This window comes from Mustela lutreola, chromosome X (genome assembly GCF_030435805.1).
Source record: "Mustela lutreola isolate mMusLut2 chromosome X, mMusLut2.pri, whole genome shotgun sequence".
Classification (NCBI taxonomy): Eukaryota; Metazoa; Chordata; class Mammalia; order Carnivora; family Mustelidae; genus Mustela; species Mustela lutreola.
In genome coordinates, this window is record NC_081308.1 from 4733436 (window position 1) to 4741694 (window position 8259).

Below are 8259 nucleotides of genomic sequence, written 5' to 3' on the forward strand. Positions count from 1 at the left end.
GCTCTTTGTTTGATGTTGAATATTTTCTTACATAATGCCAGGCTTCATCTAACGTGCCCGTCTACACACATATATCTCCTTATTATTTATTTATAAATCTGTCTGGCATTAATGGAAAAGATAAGGTATAAGGGAAAACAAGATAAAACCTTGTTTTCAATCATCGGAAGGCTGTAATTCAATTTGCTGTTTTAAGTATTTTCAGAGGATGTCATACTCTGTGTCAATATATCGCAATTAAATTCTGTTTCACGGATACTATAATTCATTTATACTGTGAAATCCCTGATGTTACCTTAATTGATGAATGCTGTATTCATTTGAAATGTCCATGAATTACTTTTATTTATATTTGAAGTGCTACTGTCTGAGTTTGGGTTTTCATTTCCTTAAGTGGAAATCTATCATTTTATTACAAGAACAAAAATTTATGGGTTTGCAGTGATGATTGAATGTAGTGGTGAATCACGTAGACTTTACACTGTCCATAGCTGGGGTAGATTAAAGATGGTCACAGATTTTGTGCCGATCTCAAATGATGGAGTCCATTTCCCAACCCCACGAATTCGGACTGGCTTCATGGTTTCTTTTCAACAATAGCATGAAACAGAATGATTAATTTTTCAAACCTGAACTCCTAGAATTCTGATAGGCTTGTACTTCTGTTCTTTTTGGATACTGTTGCTGTGAACAGGACCGTGCTAGTCTCCTGGAAGAAGTCAGGTCAGATAGGCAGAGGCTCAGACAACTTTGCAACGAGGCCCCAGAACGTTGACCGATCCCAGAGATACCACCAGTGACCAACATGAGTCATCTCTGTTGAGCCCTGTCCAAATTAACAACTCACAGTAACGGGAGAACAGAGATCATTGCTGTTTTAAGCCATGAAATCTTGAGTAGGTCACTATGTAGCAAGAGGTAACTGAGGCAGTAAATATAATCAGAAAATTCATCGCAAAATATATCTATACAAAGGCTGCAGAAAGATAGTGACACTGAATTCAGACCTCGGCTAATGTAGAAATCGCACTTATATCCTAATTGCCCTGTTCTTTGCAGAGGAAGGTAAGTTAGAAATTTCTTTCATCATCAATAGATTGGCCAGATAAACACATTTTCTTTTTTTTTTTAATTTTTAAATTTTATTTATTTATTATTTTTATTATATATTTTTTATTTTTATTTATTTTATTTATGTAACTTTTTTTTAAATTTAAAAACACATGTTTTCTTGATGCCAAATTTCAAGAGGGACTTGTCTTGTGAGCAGTTTATATGTAGCAACTGTGTTGAAGAGAATATCAAAATTATTTTTTCTTTCTTATTCTAAAAAAAGGTCATTAATGAATAGACAAAAGGAATTAGTCTAGTGTGAACACGGGGACTATTTCTGGAGACCTACGTTGACCAATTTTCCAACTTAGAAAATCTAAAGAACACATCAGATTCACATGGCCCATCAACCACCTTTCACAACCCATCTCTAACTTCAATTGTGCTTTCCGTTTGCAGTTATAATCTAAATTCAACTTTGCGTTGTGTCCAATGATGCCTTTAATGAGATTGTTCTTGAGGGCAGTCAAGCTCATGGTCTAGTATTGAACGAAAGCTCCTTAGTTCCACGGCTCTCGGGATAGGATGCGCTTCCAGATTTGTCCAACATCCAACGGAAATCCAGATTTCTCTCATGAAATTATAGCTTTCAGCAGTGCATGCAATTATTCATTTGAGAGTTCGTATTTATGTTACTTGAAGCAGAAAGAGAGTATTTTGGCTTAGTAAATGCCATGTGTTTGTTGTTGTTGGCTAGTTGGTTCAAATGTGAAAGTGTTGGTCTGTTGGTTGTTGTCCATTGGTTGGTTCAAACATAAAAGGCTCCGTTGGTGGTTTGAAATGTCAAAGTGTAACTTCATCATAGGTACTTAGTTCTGGTTTTAGGCATCATGGTCTCATCAGGCAACTGCTGGGATGAATTTGATGTCAGGTGCACCCCGTGCAGCAAATAACACTTATTGAATGGCACAATGAAAACCATTTTTCATAAACACATCTGTAGTGTCTACAATACCATCGTTCAGCTCTCCTTTCTACTTGGAATTTTCCATCAAATTTCAGTGTTCCTTGCAGTATAAAGATTGGCCTCATGCTCTCATTCCTTGCCCTATCCTGTAGACACGCTCTTCATGATGTGACTCTGTAGCTACTGTCAGCATTGGTTCACCTCTGTTGAGTTGAACTGGGTGAGTTCACCTCTGTTCTTGAGTTCACCTCTGTTACTGGGTTTTGCCAGCGGATGTCAACACTGTGCCGTGACAGAGGTTGAAAATATCCCTGTGCTCTCCTGCTCATCTGCCACACCCTGAGAGCACTCCAGAGATCGACAGAGCTGGTTGGGGCCACCATCTCAGCCGATAGCCAGGCCACTGCAGGCTACGGGAGTGACGTCAACGGACAGCCCCAAAACTGCCCACCTGAATCCAGTCTAAGTGTCCAACTGACAGCCTCAGGAATGAAATGAATGTATTTTACTTTACGCCACTGAGAAGAGGGATGTGTACTGTGTGACATTATGGTGGTTCTAGGTACCCGATCTTTTCTCACATTTGCCCTTGTTCCGTTGACAACACATTGAAACCACCGCACTAGAACAGAATAGAGAAGAGAATCGAAAAGGCTCTTCTTCTCCCCCTGGCGTGTTGTCATGCAATCTAAGCATTGTCTGGTTAATCGACTTAAGTTATTCTACGTTAATTATAGAACATCCCCCGCCCCATCTTATATTAACATGTTAATAATTGTAATCATGATGTCCCTATGGGAGAGACAGAGTTCAGTTGTGTTTCAGACCACATGAGATGAACAGCTAAGATTAACACCAAGACGAAAAGTGGGTTGCCAGGTTATCACTTTTGAGGTATGAAGTCATCCTGGCGCCTTCTGGATAAAGTCAACCTATAGAGCAAGAAAACCTTAAAAACAAACAAACAAACAAAAAAAACCCTTCAAGTACTCCTAAAAAAAATTGGGTGAATAATCAAAACCATCATGGAATTTATGGTTTTGGCAGTTACATTGTTTCCAGAAGGACAAGGAAATCTATTAGACTTTGGTTGTGGTCTCCAATATTAGTTGGGCTGCCTAACCTTGGAAGAAAGGAGGCCTGTGTTCAGATGCCTGCATGGTAGTTTTTCATGTGGGGGAATGCAGGTAAAGGCTTCACAGATCTCTGAGCGTCAGCTTTCTCCTAAAAACACGAAGTTATTAATATTACTTCCGTAAGAGTGTTGCTTAGAGAATTAAATCTGGAGGTACATTTAGAATGCTTAGCAGAACACCTGGAAAACATTTAAGTGTTTAATAAATTATCCTTATTATTATGAAGGCTGTTTGCTGCTCATATAGGCCTGAAAATTTGGGAACAGCACTTTATGGAGAATCCAATTAGTGTAGAATTCTGATAAGCTCTGCAGAGAAGTCAGGAATCACAGTGTTAGTGACTCAGAGAGCTGTCTCTTTTTGAAAATGGTGCAGATGATTTTATTTTTCCTATTTGTCCTAACAGACTCATGCACAAGGGATTCGAGGAAGCAGGACAAGGATTTAGGTGTCTTGTTTGAAACAATATGGGAAAAGGTGGTGGAAAGAGATGACCCAGAGTAGCCTTCAGTTAGGATGATTAATCGTACGAATTACAACATTCCAGACAGCATTGCTGATGCTCCCGTATCATTAATGCATTTTGGAGCTACACAAAGAATTTAAGAACTTTGAAATTACCGAGTTTTGGTATCTTTTAAAGAACAATTGCAATGATAAAAATAATTATACGCTAGGAGAAAAGCTGACACTTACAGACAGGTGAGAAGAAGAAAAAATAGGAATCTCTCTTTTTCAGAGCATAAATGTTTTGGTGTATTGTCTCCTCATCTTCCTTGACGTTTAAAGGAGAACCACAAACTAAATTCAGAATTCCTTCATGGAAACTAGTTTTGTTTTTGTTTTTTTAAAGAAAACAGGTGTTACTTCAGAGTCTCTGATAGAGGAAGCTAAACTGTGAATTCTGAGATTCCAGAAACAACATTCCATTAAAATATCAAACCTCTCGTTTGTACCCTTGGAATCGAATACTTGTTCTACTGAAAGATGAGAGGAATCTGTAAGCAGGTGTCTAACATAAAATTATATTAGAAGACCCTATATTAGTAGGTTGGAAATATGCTGATGAAATAAAATCAACAGTGTCTTGAATAAAAACAGAAGTGTATTTTCTGGTGTCTCTACCCACCCCAGCCCACCCCACCCAAAGGAAAGCCCAGCTCTGAAATCTGCTTTGGTTTTAAGTTTATGGGTGCTCTGACTTAAGGAAGGGAAATTTTTTGTTTAATTTTTCTTTATTTGTTTGACAGACAGAGATCACAAGTAGGCAGAGAGGCAGACAGAGAGAGAGGGGGAAGCAGATTTTCTACTGAGTAGGGAGCCCGATGTGGGGCTGATTCCAAGACCCTGAGATCATGACTTGAGCTGAAGGCAGAGGCTTAACCCACCGAGCCACCCAGGCACCCCAAGGAAGGGAAATTTAAAATGATATCACAGTGCTTCCTATAAGCACAGTCCATGAATCACTGTGATAGAGACATACTTGATTTCCTGATACCAATTTTAATCGGGTGCATGTGCTTACATGGTTCTGGACTTGGCCGTACTCAGCCCAGGAGTACCTTTAAGTACTCCTGTACTTAAAGGAGTAAAGGGAACCCTTTAAGCAGATAAAGGAAATTGCTAGCGACCCACTTCTGTGACTCTGGACCTAAGCCATATTAAGAAAAGAACAGCAAATGTATCATCTCTACCACCTGTGCCTTGCAAGAGGCCGCAAAACGAGCAGAATCTTGCAATGCATGTGCCAAACACATGAATTTCCCTTTCGATTCTCTGTAGAGTTGATTTCTAAAGATGAAATAAAGAGAGCAGAGTGATGAATCAGCGCCTGGCAGATCCGTAAGTCTTATCATGGAGGAATGACGGGGTGCCTGCCAGATAATGCAGGAATTCCCCCTTCAAATGATTGCTTTAACTCAGATTTACAAACAGATCTTAAAAATACAGAGCAGGAGGTCCCAAATCACTACCTTTCAACGTTAAACACCAGAAAACTTACTCATCATCACATTTTCTTTCCTAGAAAAGACCTCCTTTTTGCCACGTATTAATTAAGCACTTACTTGAGTCATTACGTCTTTGCTCTCAGCATGTCGTGATTTTGGCACTTCCTAATTGCTGCCCACCCACTACATTGAAATTTCACCTTTTTTTTTTTTTTTTAACTTCAGTCAGCCAAATGACTGATCTTTTCTACAAATATATACAAGCATTAAAACTATGAGTTGATGCAGCAGTTTAATGGGAATTCTCACACCCCATACTAGTGTTTCCCTAAGGAACCCCACGCTTTATTTCCAGATTGTGCTGTTTGCTTAGTGCAGATAGATGAGAGAGAAGGACCTGTGACCACTTCCCTGCCCACAAATTACATTTTGTCCATAGCTGGCTCCTCTATTTTGTTGTTTTGTTGCTATGGTTGTGCTCACCCTAAAGGAAAGATTTTAGTGTGAAAGGGAAGTCTGGGTTTGGGCTTTGAAAATGTTTGTCGAAGAAGAAGGTAGTAGGTGTGTTCATTGCAGCATAAGCTTCATAGAGTGTCAATGACCAGGCCATCAGCCCTTTATAGATATGAATCTCCCCACTTACTCACGTTCCGTCCACCCCTTTTGAGGTTTTCAGTGCCCTCCTTGCCCCCACAATTTAAAGGCAATTAAATGAGGGAATGTCTGGGATACTTTCATGCATCACGTGAGGTTGGACACGGAGTGGTATTTAGGGGGCACTGGAACAGGTGGACATAGACATGAACTGAAACCAAGAGTCAGATGCTGAAGTGACTTGAGCCACCAGGCATCCTTCAAAAAGACAGCATCTTGATGTTGAAGTAATTGAAAGTCACACGTTGGAAGAAATGACTGTAGGCTGTTGGTTTCCAGAGGGCAGGTCCAGATCTCAGAGGCATAACTTAGTAGGAGGCAGAGATAACAATAGACATTAAAATATGCTAGGTGTTATAATCTAAATATGCTACTGTCTCATTTATATTATGACGTAAATTGGGTTTTCCAAAATATAAGTGTTTCCTCGTGATAGTAATTTCATTGCCTTTCGTGTTGTCTGCCTCTTAAGATATGTTCAGTGAGTATGGTTACTGTTATTCTTGATGTTGTTATTGTTACTTTATTATTATTTCAGGATTTTCCTAGATATTAATAAAGTCTTGGCAGGCACAGATCATAGGTCACTTGCTGACTTCATTATTGTCAGTGCTATTGTCATTCCTGACATGGTCGACACTCCATGAATACCTGGTCATTAGTAAACAAAAGCAACACAATGAAAGCAATATACTCTTTTTGGGTCTGATGGTTGAATAAATATAAAAAGACACTGGAAACCATGCAGAGAAAGCAAGATATAATTATATTAGGAACCCCTGTGAAACAGTCACTAATATTGAGCAATACATTTAGTCCCAACAGAGTTTTTTGTAAATCGAAGGAGGCGCATTGGCGGATTTCACTGTGTATTGAAAAACGGAGAAAATGTCAGCTAGGTCCCTCAAGAGGGGCCCAGGTGCTTCTATTTAGATGTGTCGGACACCGTGAAACACCCAAATGACTTCTAGAAGAACAGTGTTGCTGCTAAAGATATGTCATTTTAATCTAAAAGGAAATGCAACTTGTTTCCTTTAATAACAATGTGTGTGACCTGAGAAGATTTCCTTACATAACTAGATACCGAAGAGCCATGATTATTTGATAGACACATATTTGGGTATGGGTGAATTAGTTTATAGTCTCCAGAGGACATGAGTCTGCTACTTCATATCCTAATCTAAATATGAGTAAGAACATCTACAGACTTCACGGGGCATGAATGAGCTAGTTGACAGGCTCCATTAGGTATGGGTCAGCTAGTCTGTAGAATTTAGTGGCTATCAGTAGCTAGTCTACAGATTCCACTGGGTATGAATAGGCTTTACTAGGCTTTAAGGCTAAGGCTTTACTAGGTTTAAGTGAACTAGTCTGTAGATTCCACTGCATATGGATAAGCTAGTCTACAGAGTCAATGAGTATTTATTGGTAAACTATTCTATGGACTTCACTAGGTATGAGTAAACTAGTCTATAGACTACAATGGGTATGGGAAAGCTAATCTGTAGACTTCCCTGGATATGGATAAGCTAGTCTACAGAGTCAATGAGTATTGATTGGTAAACTATTCTATGGACTTCACTAGGTATGAGTAAACTAGTCTATAGACTACAATGGGTATGGGAAAGCTAATCTGTAGACTTCCCTGGATATGGATAAGCTAGTCTACAGAGTCAATGAGTATTGATTGGTAAATTATTCTATGGACTTCACTAGGTATGAGTAAACTAGTCTATAGACTACACTGGGTATGGGAAAGCTAATCCGTAGTCTTACCTGGATATGGATAAGCTAGTCTCTAGAGTCAATGAGTATTGGTAAACTCTTCTATGGACTTTACTAGGTATGAAGAAACTAGTCTATAGACTACACTGGGTTTGGGAAAGGTAATGTCTAGACTTCCTTGGGTGTGGATAAGGTGGTCTACAGACTCCCCTGGATATGCATAAGGTAGTCTGTCGACTTTGCTGTGTATTAAGATGGTCTGTAGGCTTAACTGAATCATCGGCAAGGTGGTCTATGTTGTGTATTGAGAGTGAGTAAGCTAATCTTTAGTCTTCACTCCATACATACAAGCAAACGAGTCTGCAGACACCATTGGGTTTGGGTAAGCTATTCTACAGACTGAACTGGATTATGGATAAGCTAATCTTTAGGTCCATTAAGAATGGGTCATCTAGTCTATAGATGTCACTAGATATGAGTCAACTAGTCTACAGACTGGCTACATTCTGGCTGTGGATAAGCTAGTCTAGGACTCCATTAGGTACGGATAAGCTAGTTCAAAGATCTCCCTGGGTGCTATGTGTACAGTAGCCTGTGGACTTCTTTCATAGAAACAGGACCATTTATTTGGGGAGCAGATGAACAAGTGAATATGACAATGTGTGCGGGTGGCCAAGCAGTGTTGGGAACAAAAACTTGGATAGAATATTAGCAGTATTTTCCACTGCGTACAGGCTTCCTATATGTTTTCCGTGTGTTCTCGCAATCACCAAGT